This window comes from Molossus molossus, unplaced genomic scaffold, assembly GCF_014108415.1.
Source record: "Molossus molossus isolate mMolMol1 unplaced genomic scaffold, mMolMol1.p scaffold_m16_p_20, whole genome shotgun sequence".
NCBI classification, from domain to species: Eukaryota; Metazoa; Chordata; class Mammalia; order Chiroptera; family Molossidae; genus Molossus; species Molossus molossus.
Window position 1 is genome coordinate 35,186,612 of NW_023425356.1, and position 8,249 is coordinate 35,194,860.

The 8,249-nt window shown below is 44.2% G+C and overlaps 1 pseudogene; it reads right to left on the reverse strand.

Moving 5' to 3' along the window:
* Positions 1-320: 320 nt before the first annotated feature.
* Positions 321-6,625, reverse strand: LOC118637747 (annotated as a pseudogene).
* Positions 6,626-8,249: the final 1,624 nt, after the last annotated feature.

Here is an 8,249-nt window from a genome sequence, read left to right on the forward strand (position 1 = left end):
TGGACAGCTTCAGACCACGTCAAAGCACCACCACCCAACCACCTCCACAAGCGACACACTCAAGGGGTGGACTCAGTGTGTACCACAGCCCTCCTGAAGTAAGTCTTGCTCTGTGTGGTGGTCTCTGCACAGCTGATCATCCAAGGTAGTCAGAGGTCATTCCCCTCCTTGGTTAAATGTATTCCTATATATTATATTCTTTTTGATACATTAATAAATAAGATTGTTTTCTTGAAGGTATTCTTTTTTAAAAAAATCTTTAGTGAGATACTTCAAATACTATAAAGCCCACCCATTTAAAGTGCATAATGCAATGGCTTTTAGTATTTTCTTTCAGCATCCAACATCTTTGTAACACCAAGGTAAGATGTGGGGTTAGATTCTGTAGCCTGGTTGGCCTGTGGTCCTCTCGCCTGCTTGAACTTCCAGCCCTGGGAACACATGTAGGGTCTGGTGTGGCTGCGAGGGGTTCGTGGGGCCTGGCTGAAATGTCCACCTCTCTGCCCTTGAAAGGACCAGACAGAAGGATGATGCCACAGCCCTTGGGGAGTCCAGGGCCAGCTGGTCAAAGGATTTTGCCTGTGGCCTTGAGGATAAGGCTCCGGGTGCGGCTGCTCACACGAAGTGCACGCATCTTCGGTTTGGGCACCTCCTAGACACGCACGACATCAGGTATAGTCCCTTAGTCCCTAAAGTCACAGCGGTTTTGACCTGGCCAGGAAGTTTCATCTTCTAGATCTTCCAGGAAAGGGACAGAGGGGGCTGGTTGGCGTGACTCATGAACAACCTCTTTAGCACCACTTGGTTGAAGGTGGCGTTGATCCTCTTGCCAGAAACCTGTGCAGCTTGACCAGCAGCCTTGGGTAGATGTCTTGGCCCTTTTTTAAAAAAATTCTACATTTTATTTTTTAAACTTATCTTTATTGTTGACTGTATTACAGATGTCCTCTCTCCCCTCTATTGCTGCCCCTCCTCCTGCTCCTGCCCCCCTCCTGCTTTTCCCACACTATTCTGTGTCCACTGGTTATGTGTATATGCATATAAATTCTTTGGTTTATCTCTTCCTACCCCTCCTCTGTTCCGTTTGAGGTTCCTCAGTCTAACAACCAATTTGTACTTCTTAATACCTTCACCTTTTTTTTTTTTTTTTTTATTCTCACCCGAGGACATTTTTACAATTTTTGTACAGATAGAGTGGGAGGGAGAGAGAGGAAGAGAGAGAGAGAGAGAGAGAGAGAAACATTGACGTGAAAGAGACACATTGAGTGGCTGCCACCCGCACGACCAACCAGGGCCGGGGACAAACTGCAACCGAAGTACGTGCCCTTAGCAGGAACCGAAGCCGGGTCTCTCCGGACCGCAGGCCAACGCTCTAACCGCTGAGCCAAACTGGCCAGGGCATACCTTCACCTTTTTCACCCACCCTCCCAACCCCCCTCCCATCTGGCAACCAAGAAAAAGTTCACTGTATCTATGAGCCTGTTTCTGCTTTGCTTGTTCATTTTGTTTATAGATTCAATTGTTGATAGATATATATTTATTGCCATTTTATTGTGCACATATTTGATCTTCCTCAAGGAGACCCTTCAACATTTCAAATAATACTGGTTTGGTGGTGAAGAACTCCTTTAGCTTTTTCTTGTCTGGGAAACTCTTTATATGTCCACCAATTCTAAATGATACCTTTGCAGGATAGAGTAATCTTGTTTGTAAGTCATTGCTTTTTTTTATCACTTTGAATATTTCTTGCTACTCTTTTCTGGCCTGCACAGTTTGTTTTGAGAAATCAGCTGACAATCTTATGGGAGCTTCCTTGTAGATAAGTAGTGTTTTTCTCTTGCTGCTTTTAAGATTCTCTCTTTGTATTTAACCTTTGGCATTTTGATGATGATGTGTCTTGGTGTGGGTCTCTTGGGTTCATCTTGTTTGTGACTCTCTGTGCTTCCTGAACTTGTATGTCGGTTCCTTCACCAAGTTAGGAAAGTTTTCTGTTATTATTTTTCAAATAGGTTTTTAATTTCTTGCTCTATCTCTTCTCCATCATGATGCAAATCTTGGCAAGCTTGAAGTTGACCCAGAGGCTCCTTACATTATCCTCATTTTTTTTTTTTTTTTGGATTCTTTTTTTTTTTTGCTGTTCTGATTGGGTGTGTTTTGCTTTCTTATATTCCAAATCGATGGTTTGCTTCTTGGCTTTACCTACTCTATTAGTGATTCCCTATAAATTATTCTGTATTTCAGTTATTGCCTCCTTTATTTTTGACTGGTCCTTTTTTATGCTCTTGAGGACCTCATTAAGTTCATTAAGCATCCTTATAACCATTGTCTTGAAGTCTGCATCTGTTAGATGGCTTATCTCTGTTTCGTTTAGTTCTTTTCCTGGAGTTTTATTCTGTTCTTTGATTTGAGACATGTTTCTTTGTCTCCTCGTCTTGGCTGCCTCCTTGTGTTTGTTTCTATGTATTAGGTGGAGTTGCTATGTCTCCTAGGTTTCGTAGGGCAGCCTATTGTAGATTTGTACACTGACAACTATAAGATATTGATGAAAGAAACTGAAGAAAATACAAATAAATGAATATATTCTGTCCTCGTGGATTGAGAGAATTAATATCATTACAGTATCTATACTACCCAAAACAATTTACAGATTCAACACATCCCTATCAAAATGGCAATGGCATTTCTTATAGCAACAGAACAGACGATCCTAAAACTTGTATGGAACCATAAAAGACTCCACATAGCCACAGTAATCTTGAGAAAGTACAGCAAAGCTAGGGACGTCACACTTCCTGATTTCAAACTATTATAAAGCTATAGTAATCAAAATGGTATACCAGAGTAATCAATACAGCAGCAAAACAAATATGTAGATCAATGGAACAGAATAGGGAGCCTAGAAATAAACCCTTATATATGTGGTCAAGGAATTTACAACAAAGGAGCAATGAATATACCATTGGGAAAGAACAATCTCTTTAATAAATGGTGTTGAAAAAACTTGAAAGCCATATGTGAAAGAATAAAACTGGACCCCTCTCTTACACTGTACACAAAAATCAACCCAAAATGGATTAAAGACGTGAATGTAAGACCTTGATATCATAAAACTCCTAGAAGAAAACAGGCAGTAAGTTCCTTGACATTGATTTTGGCAATCATTTTTTTGGATTTGACACCAACAGCAAAGACAATGAAAACAAAAATAAGCAAATGGGACCCCATTAAACTAAAAAGCTTTTGTACAGCAAAGGAAACCATCAACAAAATGAAAAGGGAGAAAATGTTTGTAAATCATATATGTGATAACTAGTAAATATTCAAAATATATAAAGAATGCAATAACAAAAAACAAACAATACAATTAGAAAACGGGCAGAGGAATTAAATAGACATTTTTCCAAAGAAGACAGATGGTCAACAGGTACATGAAAAAGTGTTCAACATCATTAATCATCAGGAAGGGAAGCTGCAAATCAAAACCACAATGAGAGAGCACCTCACACCTGTTAGAATGGCTGTTATCAAGTGTTGGTAGGGATGTGGAGAAAGTCTTGTACACTGTTGGTAGGAAGGTAAATTGGTACAGCCACTGTGGAAACCAGTATGGAGGGTCCTCAAAAAATTAAAAATAGAAGCAGCATATGATCTAGCAATTCCATGTCTGCATATATATCCAAAGTGCACGAAGTCACTATCTCAAAAAGATAGCCTGTGTTCATTATCTACAACAGCCAAGACCTGGAAGCAACCTAAGTGTCCATCGACAGATAAATAGGTCAAGAAAACATGAAACAGTCACACATACACCCACAAAATAAAATATTTTTCCTCCATAAAAAGAGGGATATCCTGCCATTCGTAACAATATGGGTGGACTTGGGCATTATACTAAGTGAAATAAACCAGGCAGGCAGAGAAAGACAAATACTGCGTGGTATCACCTATATGTGGAACCTAAAAAGGAAAGTAGTTAGCACTGGCCAGTTTGGCTCAGCGGTTAGAGTGTCGGCCTGCGGTCCGGAGAGACCCGGGTTTGGTTCCCGCTAAGGGCACGTACTTCGGTTGCAGTTGGTCCCCGGCCCTGGTTGGTCGTGCAGGTGGCAGCCACTCGATGTGTCCCTTCACGTCGATGTTTCTCACTCTCTCTCCCTTCCTCTCTCTCCCTCCCACTCTATCTGTACAAAAAATGGAAAAATATCCCCGGGTGAGGATTTAAAAAAAAAGGAAAGTAGTTAGAGCATCGGCCCGTGGAACAGTGAGTCTCAGGTTCGATTCTGGCCAAGGGCACGTACCTTAGTTGCAGTTCGTCCCCAGCCCTGGTCGGAGTCATGCGGGAGGCAACCGGTCGATGTGGCTCTCTCACATCAATGTTTCTCTCTCTCTCTCCCTTTCTCTCCCTCCCACTCTATGTAAAGATACATTTTAAAAAAATATCCTCAGGTGAGGATTAAATAAATAAATAATAAAAGCAAGAAGGTCAAACTCACAGAAACAGTTCAGAAGTGTTGGCCAGGGACTTGGGGGGGAGGTAGGATGGGGAGAGGTTGGTAACAGGAGACAGACTTTCACTATAAAATGAATAAAGTCTGAGGATCTAATGTCATACATGGTGACTATAGTTGATAACTCTGTATTACACAATTGAAATTTGCTAAGAGATTAGAAGTTCAATGTTCTCACCATAAAAATAAATAAAAATTAAAAGGATAAACATGTAAGGTGATGGATGTGTTAATTAACTAGATGGCGGGAAATGCTTTCATAAGGTATATGTGTATCCAGTCACTGCTTTAAGCCCTACAATTGTATTTGCCAATCATACCTCAATAAAGGCAAAAAGACACCTTGACAAAATGTTCAGCCATCAGAGATCTTTGCAGAGACAGCCCTTCCCTGGTGCCCACCTCCCTGCTCCCCAATGGTCACAGTCGCTGTTTCTCCTCTCATTTCCCATAACTTGCTTTCTATCCTAGTTATTTGCGGACCACTTTTATCTATTAGACTAAAGATCCTCAAACTTTGTGAAGGTGTAAAATGGAACAGTATTGCTGCAGGATCACTCACAGTTGCATTTTGTTATGGTTTTTTTTTTTTTTTTTCACACAGGGAAGGAAAAGGTGGTGTTCCAGCCCACACAGGAAGAGTTGTGCCCGACCGGGTCCGCTCGTGGGCAGTGTGCCGTACACGCGAGTGCCATCCCGCATGGTGCACGTGTCTGTGGGAGTGGGCGGCCAGTGTGTCTCCACTTGGGCAAAATCCACTGCAGAGCAGGGACCGAGTTTTGCAAACTGGGTCTCCCCTGTGGGCCCTGGCCCAGTGCTACCTTAGGTGGGAATTCGAAGAGTGTGTGAAGTTTCCCCCCCGGCACTCAGTTCAAGACTATAACCAACAGAAGACGAAGCAATGTCCCTGATCACCGTGGACAAAATGGAACTCTTCAGCAGTTTTAAGCGTTTCTTTCACCAGGAGTCATTAGCCTTTGGAGCAACACATCGTCTTGGTTTCGACTTATTAATAAAAACGTGTACCTTACTCCTGCTGCCCCCAGCGTGAGCCCTGTACATCCTGCATGAGCAGAGAAAGGCTGGTTTTATCCCTTTGGCACTTGGCTACTCCTTGGGATATAGGAGGCTCATACAAAGCCCATTCTAGGCACAAAACTGGTGAATGGTGTGGTCAAACCTGGAGAAAGATGAGAAGGATGGAGAGAAGGCTTCCCCGCCACAGAATGATAGCACAGAGGCAAAGAGGTGGAGGTGGGAAGGGGTCCAGTCTGTCTAAGGTAAAGGAACAGGAGGCCCTTGCCAACCAAACCCGGAGACTCAGCATCTTCTGTGGAAGTGTGATCTTGTTCTGAAGAGGGCAGCCGAGGAGGGCTCCCTAAAATCTACTTTAACTCTCTTCCCCAGTGCAGATCAAGCAGAGAAGACAGAGTGTGGCCCCAAGTGTTCAGTTGCTGTGGTGTGTCCCTGCTGCCTCATTTGCTGATCACTGAGATCGAAGGTTAAGTACATACCAATGGACACATATGCATGTGGGCACACAAGCAAACACACACACGGCACACACCACTGTCACATGCAGCTGGCATTCGTGGGTGCTAGAGCTGCTTTGTTAGACGCAGGGGGCATGCATGAGTTAGCTGCTTGCAAGCCTGCGCTTGGAGACAAACCCACAGCGCTCTTCTTTCAGGACCAGGAAAAAACAAAGCATTCATGCATCGCCACCTAATGGTACTCGTACCTCACTACAGTCTTGGATCTGTTCAAGATTAACAGATATAGATGGGTCCAAAGTGCAAGATGTAAACTTGAATTCATAGTGCAACATGTGAACGTGGACTTTATCTTCCAAATATATGCACCAAATGTCCAGCTGCAGCTCATGGAGTTGTGTGTACTCAGGCTGCCTGCAACATGCCTGTGGCAGCTGCCTCAATGCCCCCGTTCTGGCTCCAGCACTTTCGGGGCCTCCCAGGTATCCCTCCTGTGCTTCCCAGCTATTCCTGGAGCACAAATCTTTGATCCCTTTGAACATACCCGTCTGCGGACTATCACTTCCAGCTGCTGTCACTCACTTTCCCAGATGTGAAGTCAGACTCAGGATAGGTTTCCTGGACCATCGAGTTTTGCCTCCGGCTAACCTGTCACATTCGCCTCCGACTTCTGCTCCAGGTTCCAGTCTGCCTTCGTGGAAAAGCCTGGGTCAAAGGGATTTGGAAACCAAAGTGCATTTCATTCCCGACCACTCTCCGGTGCTGAGCTCTGACCCACTCGAGTCTGTGAGGCCTGTTGCTGCACACAGGTTACACCCGGGGAACAGAAGCCTGAGTAACCGATACGGAAGGAAGGGTGTTTGTGGGAGACCAAGCCTCCAGGGTTTGTATTCACGACACCAGGCTGGATGGGCCTGCCTCTGCCCTCTTCTCCTTGGGCTAAGAATCTCTCCTCTGTGTCTCCCAGCAAAAAGAGAGTGGGTCATTATCTCCACTGAAATTTCTGAAGAACCAAGTCCAGAGAAGTTAGACCACTTGCCTGTGATCACACAATGGAGCCCAGAGGAGAAAAAGTTAGTACATGGGTTTCCAACTTCCAGGCTTTGGCACTCACTCCTTCTGGGCTCAAGCTGGCCTGGGCTTCACAGACACCCCTGACAAATGCCGTCTCGTGAAATGACATTTACATTGCAATATGCACATTGTTGGTTGGAAGGTGAGGAGGAGTTGTCCTAAGTGACAAGTTCCTACGTCTACTGTACCTTCTAGTAGAATACCTGTATGGGAAGCTGGAACTGTTGGCATTAAAGTAAATGCATGAGTTGTTCACACACCTTATTCTTTTAGTGCGATCGAGGAATGTGCTAATGTGCTAGGGGATGGGGAGAGGCTGCTGGTGACAATCTCTCTCTCTCTCTTTCCCCCTTGCTCTCTCTTTCCTTCTCTACCTTTACTTTTTTCTCTTCTTTCTCCACCCCTCTCTTGAATCCTGCCTCAGTAATTCTCTTAGTTCAAATGGAAATCTTACCCCCAATTGTATAAACACTCCTCCACCTAAACCTTTAGGGATTACTTAATGTCAGCCTGTCCAGCCTTGGACTGTTTGGCTCAGCAATTAGAGTTTGGGCCTATGGACCAATGAGTCGCAGGTTTGATTCCGGTCAAGGGCATGTACCTTGGTTGTGGTTCATCCCCAGCCCTGGTCAGGTCATGCAGGAGGCAACCAATCGATGTGGCTCTATCACATCGATGTTTCTCTCTGTCTCTGTCTCTGTCTCTGTCTCTCTCTCTCTCCCTCCCTCCCTTCCACTCTCTCTGATAATAAGTGGAAAAATATCCTCGGGTGTGGGATAAAAAAATAAAAATTTTAAAAAAGTCAATCTGTCCAAAGTTGACCTCATCATGTTTTCTCCATATTGGATGGACTGAGGGAGGAGGCATCCATGAGGCCTATTCCATCAGACGAATATGATGTTAAATGATAAGAGTGGTCCAGCTCTTACCCCCTGCACTCAGCACGCTTCCTTAAGAGGTGGAACCAAACGTTATTCAGCTGAATGGACCAGAGGATGTTGGACAAGCTGAAGATGGCCCCACGTGTGCTGGGCACCCGAGAGGTCAGCCACCAATTAGGGAACTAACTGGAAATCTGTCCAGAAGAATCTCAACAAAAATTGCTGTCATCAAACAAATCGTCCTTTGATTATGAATCCAACTGCCCATCTTAGGGTGAGGAAAACTAATAGCCTAA